This window comes from Podarcis liolepis (genome assembly GCF_965112155.1).
Source record: "Podarcis liolepis genome assembly, chromosome: 11".
Lineage (NCBI taxonomy): Eukaryota > Metazoa > Chordata > Lepidosauria > Squamata > Lacertidae > Podarcis > Podarcis liolepis.
The window spans coordinates 57,729,467-57,744,022 of NC_139565.1; the positions used below are offsets into that span (position 1 = coordinate 57,729,467).

Below are 14,556 nucleotides of genomic sequence, written 5' to 3' on the forward strand. Positions count from 1 at the left end.
TGGATGGGTTGGTTCTTCTTGCAGTCCATGGGACTCTCAAGAGTCTCCTCCAGCACCATAATTCAAAAGGATCCATTCTTCAGCGATCAGCCTTCTTTATGGTCCAGCTCTCACTTCCATACATCACTTCTCGGAAAACCAGCTTTAACTATACGGGCCTTTGTTCGCAAGGTGATGTCTCTGCTTTTTCAGACGCTGTCTAGGTTTGTCATTGCTTTTCTCCCAAGAAGCAGGCGTCTTTTAATTTCGTAACTGCTGTCACCATCTGCAGTGATCATGGAGCCCAAGATCCTATAGATTCCCCAGTTCCCATAGTTTCAATAGTTCTTAAACTGGTCTAACTTCTGCAGTGTAAATTTGCATATATGAATACAGATAGATAGATAGATAGATAGATAGATAGATAGATAGATGATTAGATAGATAGATAGATAGATAGATAGATAGATAGATAGATAGATGATAGATATAGATGAGAGAGACCTGGGTTGTTCACAAGCGACATTTTGTTCATTTTCACAGTAATGGTGTGAGGCGACTTAATAACATCTGACAGCTGGGCAACTGACACAGAGAGACAATGGCTTGCCCAGGGCTACTCACTGTAAATTAATGGCCCAATAAAGTGGGGAGAGGGAATGCAGAGCTTCATCATACATATATCAATTTTTTAAAAAATATAATAACTTGGCCTATTGGTTGCTGCTTCTGGGGAGGGAGGGGTCCTATGTATGTGGCTTCCTTCTTCTCCCTTCATCTTCTTTTGCTCCTGTTTAGCATATTAAGGGAAGACCTGACCTCCTCACTGTACTAATCAGCTGCTAGAGTTCTCCCCCCACCCCACCTCCTCTCAAATTGGCTCATTAGACAAGCTTCAGAATCTGCCCCGGTTCAGGCAAGCGCTTTTGAAGCACCATGAGATTGATCATCTCTCTCACTCGGATTCAGCTGCACCTCGAGAGGAACCAAAATGTGGGGGTAATATTGTAATTCTCTGGGAAAGCAGACGGTGACACTGGGTCATGTGCAATCACCGAATCATTTTTTTAGCTTGGGAAGCCTTCGAAGGGGAGGGGGTGAAGGTGAGTTGGGTGAAAGGAATAAACACACCCTCCTTTTTCCCAAAGGTGGTACCTGCCGATGAGAAGCCACCTTTCCCTCACTCAGCCCTTACCCGACTCTGTGTCTAAGCCTCCTCTCAACATCTCGCTGGTTTTGTGCCGGGAAAGAGGAGGCGAGAGCAAAGGGCAATTCTGCCCCTTGCGACTGGAGAGGGTCCTCGACTTCTGATTGCCCTGATGGGCTATCATCCCGGTTTGGATTTGGATATGACATCCTGCTTTATCACTACCCGAAGGAGTCTCAAAGCGGCTAACATTCTCCTTTCCCTTCCTCCCCCACAACAAACACTCTGTGAGGTGAGTGGGGCTGAGAAGTGTGACTAGCCCAAGGTCACCCAGCAGCAGCGGGGAAGCGAACCCGGTTCACCAGATTACGAGTCCACTGCTCTTAACCACTACACCACACTAGCTCTCCCGGTGTTCCTACAATGCAAAGGGCCCCCCCCCATCTTGACTTGGGGAGCCTCAAGCCGGGGAATAAATTGGATTCCGTTTGCCTTGAAAGGTGAACCTATCTCTCCCACACACCTGGCGTGTAGCACTTTTTGCAACTGCTGCCAGGAAAATCAGAAAAAAATTATATAGCCGAGATAGCTATCAACTGTAAAGGAGATGAATTTATTTGATCTCATCTAAACCAAGCTTTATTTTTCTCACTAAACTTTGTACATAATTGTCTATTCTATTATTTAACATTACTATATATATATATATATATATATATATATATATATATGTATGTATTCTACATTTTTATTAATTTTCCATTGATTATACATATATACAGTCTAGATTACATAAATTGCATATAACATAGCTGTTACAAGAATTATATATATAGTACACAGTTATTTTAGGCTCCGCCGAGCCTCGGACTTCCCTTCACTTCATTGGTAAGTATCAGATAATTTCTAAAGTTACGTGTTTTATCTCCTTTACATATTTGCCAAACACTATTCTAACCCTGCCAGAGTCATCAAAGTTCTATACTTGTCTCTTATATATGTCAGGTATTTATTCCAATTTTCATGAAAACATTACTTTTAATATATTAGTGGCCCCGCGCTGATTTTAGCTTATAAATTTCATTGTCTAATGTTTCAGTTTGTATATTAAGGAGTTTCTATAGCTTTGTGCTGATTAGGTCATGTTTTGACAATATAAATGTTTTAAAGTTTTTGTATCAAATTAGTATATATTCTGTTGAATGATATTGTACACATTGCAGCAGCCTTTGGTGATAAGCAATAAATTTGACTGACTGACCTCTCCTGCACTTTCCAAGAACATCCTTTTGACATGTATAGGGAAGCTTTTTAATGTTTAATGTTGTATTGCATTTTTATATATGTTGGAAGCCACCCAGAGTGGCCAGGGCAACCCAGTCAGATTGGTGGGGTATTCTTAATTAATTAATTACACTCCTCGGAATTTTGCAGTGCAATTCTCCAGCCAAAGCAAGGTGTGCAAAAAAATAAATAAATAAAAATGCACGTGCTAGTGCAGTGATGGCCCAAGCTGGCCCTCCAGCTGTTTTTGGGACTACAATTCCCATCATCCCTGACCACTGGTCCTGTTAGCTAGGGATGATGGGAGTTGTAGTCCCAAAACAGCTGGAGGGCCAAGTTTGGCCGTCACTGTACTAGGGTAAAGTGTGCTTTAAAATGGTGAAAAAAATCATACAAATGCATACTGCAAAATTGCAGAGTAGCTGCAACCTAAAGTGTATAAGAAAAGCACAGGGTGGAGGAATCCTTGCGAAGGGCCATAGTTTGGTGGTAGAGCACCAGCTTTTCATGCAGAAGGTGCCGGGTTCAATCTCTAACGGCATCCCCAAGTTGGGCTGGGACAGATTCCGTGCCTGAGTTTGACACCCTGGAGAGCTGCTGCTGTTCAGTGTTACTTGGACTACTGCAATGCGCTCTACGTGGGGCTACCTTTGAAGGTGACCCAGGAACTACAACTAATCCAGAATGCGGCAGCTAGATGGTGACTGGGAGCAGCCGCTGAGACCACATAACACCGGTCTTGAAAGACCTACATTGGCTCCCAGTACGTTTCTGAGCACAATTCAAAGTGTTGGTGCTGACCTTTAAAGCCCTAAATGGCCTCGATCCAGTATACCCGAAGGAGCGTCTCCACCTCCATCATTCTCCCCGGATACTGAGGTCCAGTGCCGAGGGCCTTCTGGCAGTTCCCTCATTGCGAGAAGCAAAGCTACAGGGAACCAGGCAGAGGGCCTTCTCGGTAGTGGCCCCCGCCCTGTGGAACGCCCTCCCATCAGATGTCAAAGAGATAAACAACTACCTGACATTCAGAAGACATCTTAAGGCAGCCCTGTTCAGGGAAGTTTTTAATCTAGGACATATTAGTGTATTTTTTGTTTTTGTGGAAGCTGCCCAGAGTGGCGGGGGAAACCCAGCCATATGGGTGGGGTACAAATAATAAATTATTATTATTATTATTATTATTATTATTATTATTATTATTATTACCACCACCAATACAGGGCAGCATCCTTTGCTCCCATGTCCCTAACCTACAATGCGGGCGGGGGGGATTGCAAAGTCTGCAGAGGCTTATTCCTGACGAACTCCAGAAGCAGAAAGGTGGAGGGGAGAGCAATCAGAAAAAGGAGAGAGCAGCAAATTAAACGAGTGCAGAGGAAAGCAAGGGCAGCGCCTGAAATTCCCTATCAGCTGTAATAATGCCAATTACTTTGCCAATTGCTGAATCTGCCACTATTTGTTTAGTGCAATCATATGCCGGACTCTCTGCCTGGGCTCATTGCCTTTGTTTGTCCTGAATATTCATTTTGCAGCACATCTCCCTGCTTTTCTCTCCCTCCCTCTAGCAGTTCCTGCTTCTATGCACCTTATACTTTCTTCCTCCTCCTCCTTGCAAACCAAAATATTTCATTCATCTCCTCTTTCATATCTGTAGGACTTTAGTGACCGGTAGGACGTGCAACGACATGTTGCAGTGCAGGGTGGAATAGTCTTGCTCTCAACCCAGGATATCCCATTCCACCAGCACCCCAGATTTTTTGAGGGGGTTCTGTTTTTCTCCTCGGTGAGCCAGTATGGTGTATCCACTGAACATCTTCAGTCGCCCTCTCTCTCCCTGCCCCACACAATTACTGGGATAACCCCTCCAAATATTTTCTGTACTTCTGCAAACCTCAAGGTTCCCAGGGCTTCCTGATATCTGCCTCTTGCTTGTAGATGGGGCCATTTTGGATCAGAACTCAGGGTCTGCTCTCGCTAAGATGGTGACGCTTTTCTCCAGCATCCAATATTCAATCAAAGACCCGTAGCACCAATCTAACACTAAAGTGGTACCTCAGCTGTTAGGCAGGGAGGCTGAGCAGCATAAACATGATGCAACATTTACAGTGGTACCTCGCAAGACAAAAACTCGCAAGACATTCGCCTCGCAAGACAAAAAACTCGCAAGACGAAAGGGTTTTTTGAGCTGCTTCGCAAGACGATTTTCCCTATGGGCTTGCTTCGCAAGACGGAAACATCTTGCAAGTTTGTTTCCTTTTTCTTAACACCGCTAATACAGTTGCGACTTGGTTTCGAGGAGCAACTCATAGAACGCGGTGTGGTAGCCTTTTTTGAGGTTTTTAAAGACTTTGGTGATTTTTGAAGCTTTTCTAAAACTTTCCCAACACCGTGCTTCACAAGACGAAAAAAATCGCAAGATGACAAAACTCGTGGAACAAATTAATTTCGTCTTGCGAGGCACCACTGTATATGCATACACGGTCATGTGCGAGTAAGCGGGGGGATGTCTGTACAGTGGTACCTCGGGTTACATACACTTCAGGTTACAGACTCTGCTAACCCAGAAATAGTGCTTCAGGTTAAGAACTTTGCTTCAGGATGAGAACAGAAATCGTGCTCCGGTGGTGCGGCAGCAGCAGGAGGCCCCATTAGCTAAAGTGGTGCTTCAGGTTAAGAACAGTTTCAGGTTAAGTACGGACCTCCAGAATGAATTAAGTACTTAACCCGAGGTACCACTGTCTAGGGAGATGTTGAGATGTTGCAGGTGGCAGCGACTAAGTTTTCTCACAATACTGAGTCAATGCCTGGTTGATCTTTTGCTTCCCCAAACTCCCTATAGATTAACCGTTTGGTCGATAAATATATACTGCTGACTGCTAGCAAGGGTATTTGAAGTTACTGACAATTGAGTGACTTGTTGTCAAAGGCTAAGACATGGTGTTTGTTCTAGGAAGGGATAGACTGGAATACTGAAGATAACTCTTATTTTTAACAATACGTACATGTGTGTGTGTGTGTGTGTGTGTGCGCGCGCGAGTTGTCTAACAGGATAATAGCCTCTACCCAGCGCTCTTTTTTTTTCTAGAAAAATAGGTGTCGGTACTCACCATGAAGTTGTTACAGTAAATGCCAGAATTATTAACAACAACAACAAAGAGGTGCCAGTACTTTGTGCTCTTGAGTACTCCCTGAAAAAGAAACCCACTACCAAAGGTGTCATGGACTTTGAAGAAGCACAAACTCAGGACGGAAGGGAGAAACATAGTAAGAGGAAGGCACATTTGGCAAATCTTTGCCATCATCAACTTCCACCCAGACACTGATGTCCCCACTATGGAAGGATGTGTGGATCCAGAATTGGCCTCCACAGTCACTTACGGACACACTGTTAAGGCCATATATATTGAAGACAATCTTACTCGGCTACCAGTGATCACCAAAGACAACACACATACATACACAAACACACACAAAACAAATTTAAATACCGTATTTTTCGCCCCATAGGACGCACCGGCCCATAGGACGCATCAAGTTTTTTTTTGGGGGGGGGGGAATAAAGGGAAAAAAAATTATTTTCCCCCCAGGCGCTTGTGGGGCCGGCAGCGGGGAGAAGCGCACTTTTCCCCGCAGCCCGCCTTCAGATCAGGTCCGGGGACAGCAGGAAGATGCGCTGCGCCTCCCAGCTGTCCCCGGAGCTTGCAGGGCAGGCAGCGGGGAGAAGCGCTCTTCTCCCCGCCGCCCGCCTTCAGATCAGGTCCGGGGACAGCGGGGAAACGCGCTGCGCCTCCCCACTGTCCCCGGAGCTTGCGGGGCTGGCGGCGGGGTCTCCCCGCCGTCAGCCTCCAAACCACTTTGGGAGACAGCGGGATGGCGGCGTTCTGCCTCCCTCTGTCCCCCGACCTTGTGGGGCTGGCGCTGGGGCTCTCCTGAAGCCTGGAGAGAGAGAGAGGTCGGTGCGCACCGACCCCTCTCGCTCTCCAGGCTTCAGCGAAAGCCTGCATTCGCCCCATAGGACACACATTTCCCCTTCATTTTTGGAGGGGGAAAAGTGCATCCTATAGGGCGAAAAATATGGTATATGAGGGTGGAGAGATGATGGACACTTCCATGCGGCAATTTAGGTTTCACTTTATTGAATTTAGGAATCGCTTCCCAGAACCAAAAGTCCCGAAGCAATTTTGCAAAATGCAGCAATGCGGTGCTGCAGTGGTTAGAGCAGGGGTAGGCAACCTAAGGTCCATGGGCCGGATGCAGCCCAATTGTCTTCTCAATCTGGCCCACGGATGGTCCAGGAATCACCATGTTTTTACAAGAGTAGAATGTGTCATTTTCTTTAAAATGCATCTCTGGGTTATTTGTGGGGTCTGCCTGGTGTTTTTACATGAATAGAATGTGTGCTTTTATTTCAAATGCATCTCTGAGTTATTTGTGGGGCCTAGGAATTCGTTCATTTCCCCCCCAAAAATATAGTCCATCCCACCACATGCTCTGAGGGACGGTGGACCAGCCCATGGCTGAAAAAGGTTGCTGACCCCTGGGTTAGAGTGTTGGACTAGGGCCCTGGGAGACCAGGGTTCGAATTCCCCACTTAGCCATGAAGCTCACTGCAGGCCTGTCACTACATCTTAGCCTAACCTACGTGTCAGGGAACTGACATCAGAGTGAGAGGTGAAGGGGAGGCTCCCAGATGATGCTGGCGAAGGACCCAGCAGCAGGGGGAGAAACAGCTCAGTAGAGGGGGAAGCCAATCAGCGCAACACCGGGGATAAAGGGAGGCAGACGGGGGAAGTGGAGAGAGGGCTCCAGGACTCTTCACTGGACATCAGTGAGGAGAGCCCAGGCCCTCCGCTACCCATGCCTTCCCTGCGCAGAAGACTCCCGCGCAGTGAGAGGAGGAGGAGACTGGGTGTCAAACAACTTTTATGTTGGAAGAGGTTCAAGAAACGCCCACTGACGGATTCTGCCAGTGACTGAGGCAGCCGCAATGAGCAGGGGCTGTGCAGTCAGAAAGTTTTAACAAGGCAAATTAACCGAGAAAGGCACCAGTTTACGCACGAGTAACTCATACCCATTACACTACATCATAGAGTTGTTGTGGGCAATAAACAAGGAAGGGGGGAGCCGTGTATGCCTTGAGCAAAAAAGGTGGGATAGAAACACGATAAATAAATGATCAAGAAATAAAATAAACATATTAAAAACATAACTGGAGCAAAACATCCAATCAATGGTTAATACCTATATGCCCTGGAAAAATAACACATTTGCCTGATGCCAAAATGATGTCAAGTTCGGTGCCAGACGGGTCTCCCTGGGGAGAGAATTCCACAGATGGGAAACTGCTACAAGAAAGGCCCGCTCTCTTGGCAACCCCCTCTGGACCTCCCTAGAGATCAGCTTCTGGGCAGGTTCATATGGTTTCTTGTGAAACTTGCTCTGCTGAGGCATGCACATTTTTCTTAGTGCACACAAACCATCACCCACATCAAAATGCCACCTTATATCCCCACCTCCTGCTCCCAGTTTAATTTGGACTTTCCCTTTCTGCAGAGTGTTGTTGTTGTTGTTGTTGTTGTTGTTGTTGTTGTTGTTAGCAGATTTTCCACAGAAACAGTACATCTGGGTCACATGGAGAAATACCGTATTTTTCGCCCTATAGGACACACTTTTCCCCTTCCAAAAATGAAGGGGAAATGTGTGTGCGTCCTATGGGGCGAATGCAGGCTTTCCTGGGCTTCCTGCAGCTCTGCGCCACCCTCTGGATCCTGGCGCGAAGCCACGCGGGCCTCCGGAGGGTAGCTCAGAGCTGCCTGCATTCCAAAGCCTGGTGTGCACTGAAGAGCGCCCCTGGGCTTCGCGCACCTCTCCGCAAGCCTGGGGAGACCGGCGCGGCTCCCTAGGCTTGCAGATAGCAGGCTGTTCTGGGGGCTGGGGTCGGGGGAAGCTCGGGCTTCCCCCACACCTGCCCCGTGCCTGGGGAGGGAATTTTTTTTTCTTTATTCCCCCCCCCAAAAAAATTTAGGTGCGTCCTATGGGGCGGTGCGTCCTATGGGGCGAAAAATACGGTAACTTGGGGCAGATTTTCAATGGCATTGTGCGGACTGTGCAAATTTTGCACACCTGAGCAGCGGCGAGTCCAAAGCAAGGCACCCTTTGGAAGTGCCCGTAGAAGAGAGAAATACGAAAAGGATCCATATAAATAAATAGATAGATCCAAAATATAAATGATTTAGCTGAAGATGTGGGTGGACAGAGATTGGGTGCCGAGTTCCCTTCTGGTCTGCAATGTTGCTTTGTTAACATTGTTTTATTGACCTGTTGTTGTTGATGTTGCTTTAACTTGACTGTTTCCTATACCGTTCTATATCTAATATGACTGTTTTATGTTATATTTCATCGTACATGTTGCTAGCCACTTTGGGGAAGCACCTTGTAGAAAGGTGGGATATGAATCTAAAATAAGAATTAATGTTGAAAGCTGCTCTGAGAGCTTTGGCTGAAGTTAGCATCTCAGGACACCTCCAGGTTGCGGCTGGTTTTGGAGTGACATTCAGTCACATTCCTGCAAGTTCAGGTTGCCCAGTTATACTAGATAGGATGGTCTTCAACAGCAAACTTGCTTCCCACAGAGACTGGACTTTTGGAGATAAGCACCTTCTCCCTCCAAAACCCCCAAATAGAAATAAATGCTCAGTAATACATCACCTGGAAGTTAAACATTAAACACTTCCCTATACAGGGCTGCCTTCAGATGTCTTCTAAAGGTTGTACAGTCGTAGCTTGGATCCCGAACGCCTTGTGAGTCAAACGGTTTGGCTCCCAAATGCTACAAACCTGGAAGTGAGTGTTCCAGTTTGCGAATGTTCTTTGGAACCCAAACGTCCAACACGGCTTCCGTGACTTCCGATTGGCTGCAGGAGCTTCCAATCGGAAGTCACACCTTGGTTTCTGGATGTTTTGGAAGTCAAACGGACTTCCAGAATGGATTCCGTTCGACTTCCGAGGTACCACTGTATAGTTACTTATCTCCTTGACATCTGATGGGAGGGTGTTCCACAAGGAGGATGCCACTACCGAGAAGGCCCTCTGCCTGGTTCCCTGTAGCTTCACCTCTGGCAGTGAAGGAACTGTCAGAAGGCCCTCAGAGCTGGATCTCAGTGTCTGGGCAGAACGATGGGTGTGGAGACGCTCCTTCAGGTATACAGTCATCCCTCAGGTTGAAGTAGCTTCGGGATGAATATTTTTGGGTTGCACTCCATGGCAACCCGGAAGTAACGGAGCCCATTACTTCCGGGTTTCACCACTCACGCATGCGCAGATGCTCAAAATGACATCACGCGCATGCGCGGAAGCGACAAATCGAGAACCACTCACGCGCAGATGCGCGGGCACGGGTTGTGTTCGCTTCAGGATGCGAACGGGGCTCCGGAACGGATTCCGTTTGCATCCAGAGGTACCAAGGCCATTTAGGGCTTTAAAGGTCAGCACCAACACTTTGAATTGTGCTCGGAAATGTACTGTTACAGAAATGTTCCAGCCAACATCTCGCTTTAAAAAAAAATATAAAATGCATTTTAAATGTGCCTATTGGTGCAAGTTTGTTGATGTTTTTTAAAAAATGCAGATAAAGGACAGAATGGACTTACAAATCAACACATAAAGTGATATGAACCCAAAATAGACTGATTTTTTGAATATGACAGCTATCCATATGCCTGACAGAAGTTTTGGTAACCATCAGGATGACTGGAAATTGTGGCTAGCCAGATCTGTGATCACTCAGCTCACACAATCTGTTTACCTACAGGAGCGTCAGAACTCTGACGCCCATGAACTGATGAGGTGCACCAATATTTTATTGTGAGAATCTTCCTCCGTGGTGCACACTGCACAACCTCGTTCTAAGCAAACGGATTGTTGAACCCCCGTGAGATGATTTCTGAGCATATCTAGAAAGCCCGTTTCCTGGTTAAAACCTTCAAAAAAAATCTCATTCCCTTATTTCTGGAAAGCAAATGGAAGCGTTCATTACTGTTTTCATGCCAGTCCTTTAGAAATTAATGGATGTGCCTCTGCAGGCACTTTGAACAAGAGCGGTGATTCTTCTCCCACTAATTGGGGAAGGGAACTAATCATGGACATTGAGGGGAATACATCTGCTTGATTGACAATGCACATGCAAACGAGTACCATGGTTACTGGGGTTCTTTTAAAAAGCTGATTTAATTTCCCCCTTTCTTCCCTGCTCATCATCAAGGCGCAGATGGGAGAGGGCTGCAGGATTTTCTCGTTCTTTTGCATTTGAGTTTGTTTCGGTGAGAAGCGTTTCCTTCAGCCGTAGAGATGGGAGATGTTTCGCAGGTGGCTCAAGAGTCAGAACATGCCATGCAGAGCCAATTCCTCTCCCTGGGGAGGTTTCCCAGTGCCTTCGAGGTCCTCATTTACTGCTTGTTTACTATAACTTCCATATAAGAAAAGCTATGTGTGGCTGCAGCACTCTTGGTCCTATAAGCAACCTGGACATAGGAAGCCGCCATGTGCAATTCCCCATCTGGCCCAGTTGTGCAGAAAAGGCCCGTATTTAAATACAGTGGTACCTTGGTTTTCAAACACCCTGGTTCCCAAACCTCGAAAACCCAGAAGTACCGTATTTTTCGCTCGATAAGACACACTTTTTCCCCTCCAAAAATTAAGGGGAAATGTGTGTGCGTCCTATGGAGCGATTGCAGGCTCCATGACTTCAGTGAAAGCAACGCGAAGCCTCCGAAGCACAGCAGGAGACTGAGAGGGGTTGGTGTGCGCCGATCCCTCTCGTTCTCCAGGCTTCGCTTCGCTGGAAAGGTGCTGCACAGCTTTCCCTCTCTGCGCAGCGCCCCTTCAGCGAAGCGGGAGGAGAAATGGAAGGGGCTCCGTTTCTCCTGCCGCTTTGCTTAAGGGGCGCTGCGCAGAGAGGGAGAGATATTTTTTTTACTTGTTCTCCCCCTCTAAAACTAGGTGCGTCCTATGGTCAGGTGTGTCCTATAGAGTGAAAAATACAGTAGGTGTTCCGGTTTTTGAACGTTTTTTCAGAAGCCGAATGTCTGATGCAGTTGTCAGCTATTGTTTCTGGGGCGCTTGCCATAGCTGCCAACGTTTCCCTTTTCTTGCAAGGAATCCTATTCGGAATAAGGGGATTTCCATTAAAAAAAGGGGAACATTGACAGCTTTGGCGCTTGCACCAATCAGAAGCTGCGCCTTGGTTTTCAAACATTTCGGAAGTCAAACAGACTCCTGGAACAGATTAAGTCGGGACCTTCTGCATGCAAGGCAGCTGTTCTACCACTGTGCTATGATCCTCATTTTTGCAGCAGGTCTTCCTCACCTATCCAAATAGCGAACACAGCACACTTTGCAACTCATCATTTTCTGCTAGGCAAGTGTCAATGGAGTCTTTACTTTCCCCTACAGTAATCACACTTAGCAGCTTCCTGTGTGTGCCCCCCCCCCCCACATCCAACCCCATCTGGCCTCATTTGTCCACAGGATGGGGACATCTGCTTCCATTTCCACCTCCCAGCCTGCTTGGGTTTCACACCTGGGTCCCTCTTTAGCAGCGTACAGCTGGCTGGAGGAAAAACTGTTCCTTCTTGATGGGGGTTGGGAGGTGTTTGTGTGCGAATGTGTGTTCACTCTTTGCCCAACTCTGGCTGTGAGCTTGTGGGTTTCATCATCATCGCTTAATTAATGTGGATATGAGGCCTTTTTGTTGTGGCAGTTTTCGGTTACAGTGGTACCTCGCAAGACGAAAAATGCGCAAGACGAAAGAGTTTTCTGTTTTTTGAGTCGTACCACAAGACGAATTTCCCTATGGGCTTGCTTCGCAAGATGAAACATCTTGCGAGTTCTTGCGAGTTTGTTTCCTTTTTCTTAAAGCCGCTAAGCCGCTAAGCCGTTAATAGCCGCTAAGTCGCTAAGCCGCTAATAGCCGCTAAGCAGCTAATAGCCATGCTTCGCAAGACGAAAAAACCGCAAGACGAAGAGACTCGCGGAACGGATTAATTTCGTCTTGCGAGGCACCACTGTATCTTATATGAACTGCTTAATATACAGTTGTACCTTGGGTGCCGAACAGCTTTGAACTGGTACGTTTCAGCTCCCGGACAATCGAAAACTGGAAGTGAGTGTTCCAGTTTTTGAATGATTTTCGGAAGTCAAACGTCCGGTGTGGTTTCTGCAGCTTTTGATTGAGTGCAGAAAGCTCCTGCAGCCAATCAGAAGCCATGCCTTGGTTTTCGAATGGTTCTGGGAGTTGAACAGACTCCTGGAAGGCATTCTGTTCGAGATCTAGGTACGACTGTGTGTGTGTGTGTGTGTGTGTGTGTGTGTGTGTATAATCTCTAAGGAAAACAAAGCAACAAACATTTAAAACAAAAACACAGTCATACCTCGGGTTACAGACGCTTCGGGTTGTGCAATTTTGGGCTGTGCACCATGCCGAACCCGGAGGTACCAGAATGGGTTACTTCCGGGTTACGGCGATAGCGCATGCAAAGCACTAAATGGTGCTTTGTGCATGAACAGAAGTGCCAAACCACAACCTGCGCATGCACAGACGGTGCGGGTTGCGAATGTGCTTCCCGCACAGATCACATTCGCAACCCGAGCGTCCACTGTACTGAAACAACAACAAAACCAAGTATGTTTAATTATTGTTGAAAATGATGTGTTAAAAAACTAATAAAAATTATATACAGTGGTACCTCGGGTTACATACGCTTCAGGTTACAGATGATTCAAGTTACAGACTCCGCTAACCCACAAATAGTACCTCGGGTTAAGAACTTTGCTTCAGGATGAGAACAGCAATCATGCACCGGCGGTGTGGCGGCAGCAGGAGGCCCCATTAGCTAAAGTGGTGCTTCAGGTTAAGAACAGTTTCAGGTTAAGAACGGACCTCCAGAACGAATTAGTTACTTAACCCGAGGTACCACTGTATATATAAAAAATAGAATCATAGAATTGTAGAACTGGAAGAAACCTAGTTTAAAAACCCCTCAAAAATTGTGAGTTTGTAATACAGCAAATGTCTGCTGAGGGCTGCTTGCCATGCACACCAACAATGGCACAAACTCAGATGTTAGGGGTAACCTGCCACTGCTAGAGAGCCAGGATCTGTTTCTGGTCTGGAAGGAAGTATAAGCCTAAAGAAAAAGGAAAGTGCCAGTAACACTGTTTATTTGAGTGTGTGTGTGTGTGTGTGTGTGTGTGTGTGTGTATGCTCAAAAGCTGCACCCTGGAGTGTACCACACATTTAGCAGTTGAGAAGAAGACTTTCAAACAGTGGGGTGGGGGGGTGGGGAGAACCCAGTCTCTCCCATGTACCAACTTTGATGTTTGATGGCTTTGTTTAGATGGACAGGTCGATAGCAACAGCAACGCTTCTGTTTCCAGGGCATACGAATCTGTCAGGGGTATTGATTATTTGGGGGATGTAGCCGTGCATTGATACTTGATAGCAATCAAGTCGCTAGGAGGGAGAGAAAGGAGAAGGGCCTCACACCTTTCAGAAGCAGGTATTAAGCGTCCCAGCAGCATACATGGGGTTCTGAAAAGTTTCTGCAGATGGAGATTTCTTTCAAAAAACAACAACCAGTAACAACTCATGAACATCTGGAGAACATAGGAAGCTGACTTATACTGAATTAAACCATTCGTCCATCTTGCCCATCACCATCTGTTTCATCTGTCAGTAGTTCTCCAAAGTCTTGAGCTAAACTCTTCCATAGCCATGCCATGTGAGATCCTATTGACAGGAGACCTCAAGAACTGAACCTGATGCACTCTAAATGCGCAGAATGCTTGACCACTGAGCTATCTGTGTAAGCAGCATTAACACTGGAAGAATTTAATTGGGAGATTTAAGATGGCTACAGTGGTACCTCGGTTGTTGAACGTAATCCGTTCCAGAAGACCGCTCGACTTCTGAAACGTTCGACAACTGAGATGCAATTCCATTGAGAAATTGGGCTCCATTGGGCGGTTGGCAAATTCCATTGAGAAAATGGAGAAATGTTCCAAGTATTCACTTCTGTGTTTTCAGCGTTCGGGTTCCAAATCGTCCAGCTTCCAACATGCTCAAAACCGAGCTTCCACTGTACTTTGTT

The 14,556-nt window shown here is 46.5% G+C and overlaps 1 protein-coding gene across 4 annotated transcripts in view; it reads right to left on the bottom strand.

Annotated features, from left to right (window-relative positions):
• Positions 1 to 14,556, bottom strand: part of SETBP1 (SET binding protein 1) — a 257,268-nt gene that overhangs the window by 115,037 nt on the left and 127,675 nt on the right. The gene's annotated exons all lie outside the window — the stretch shown is intronic.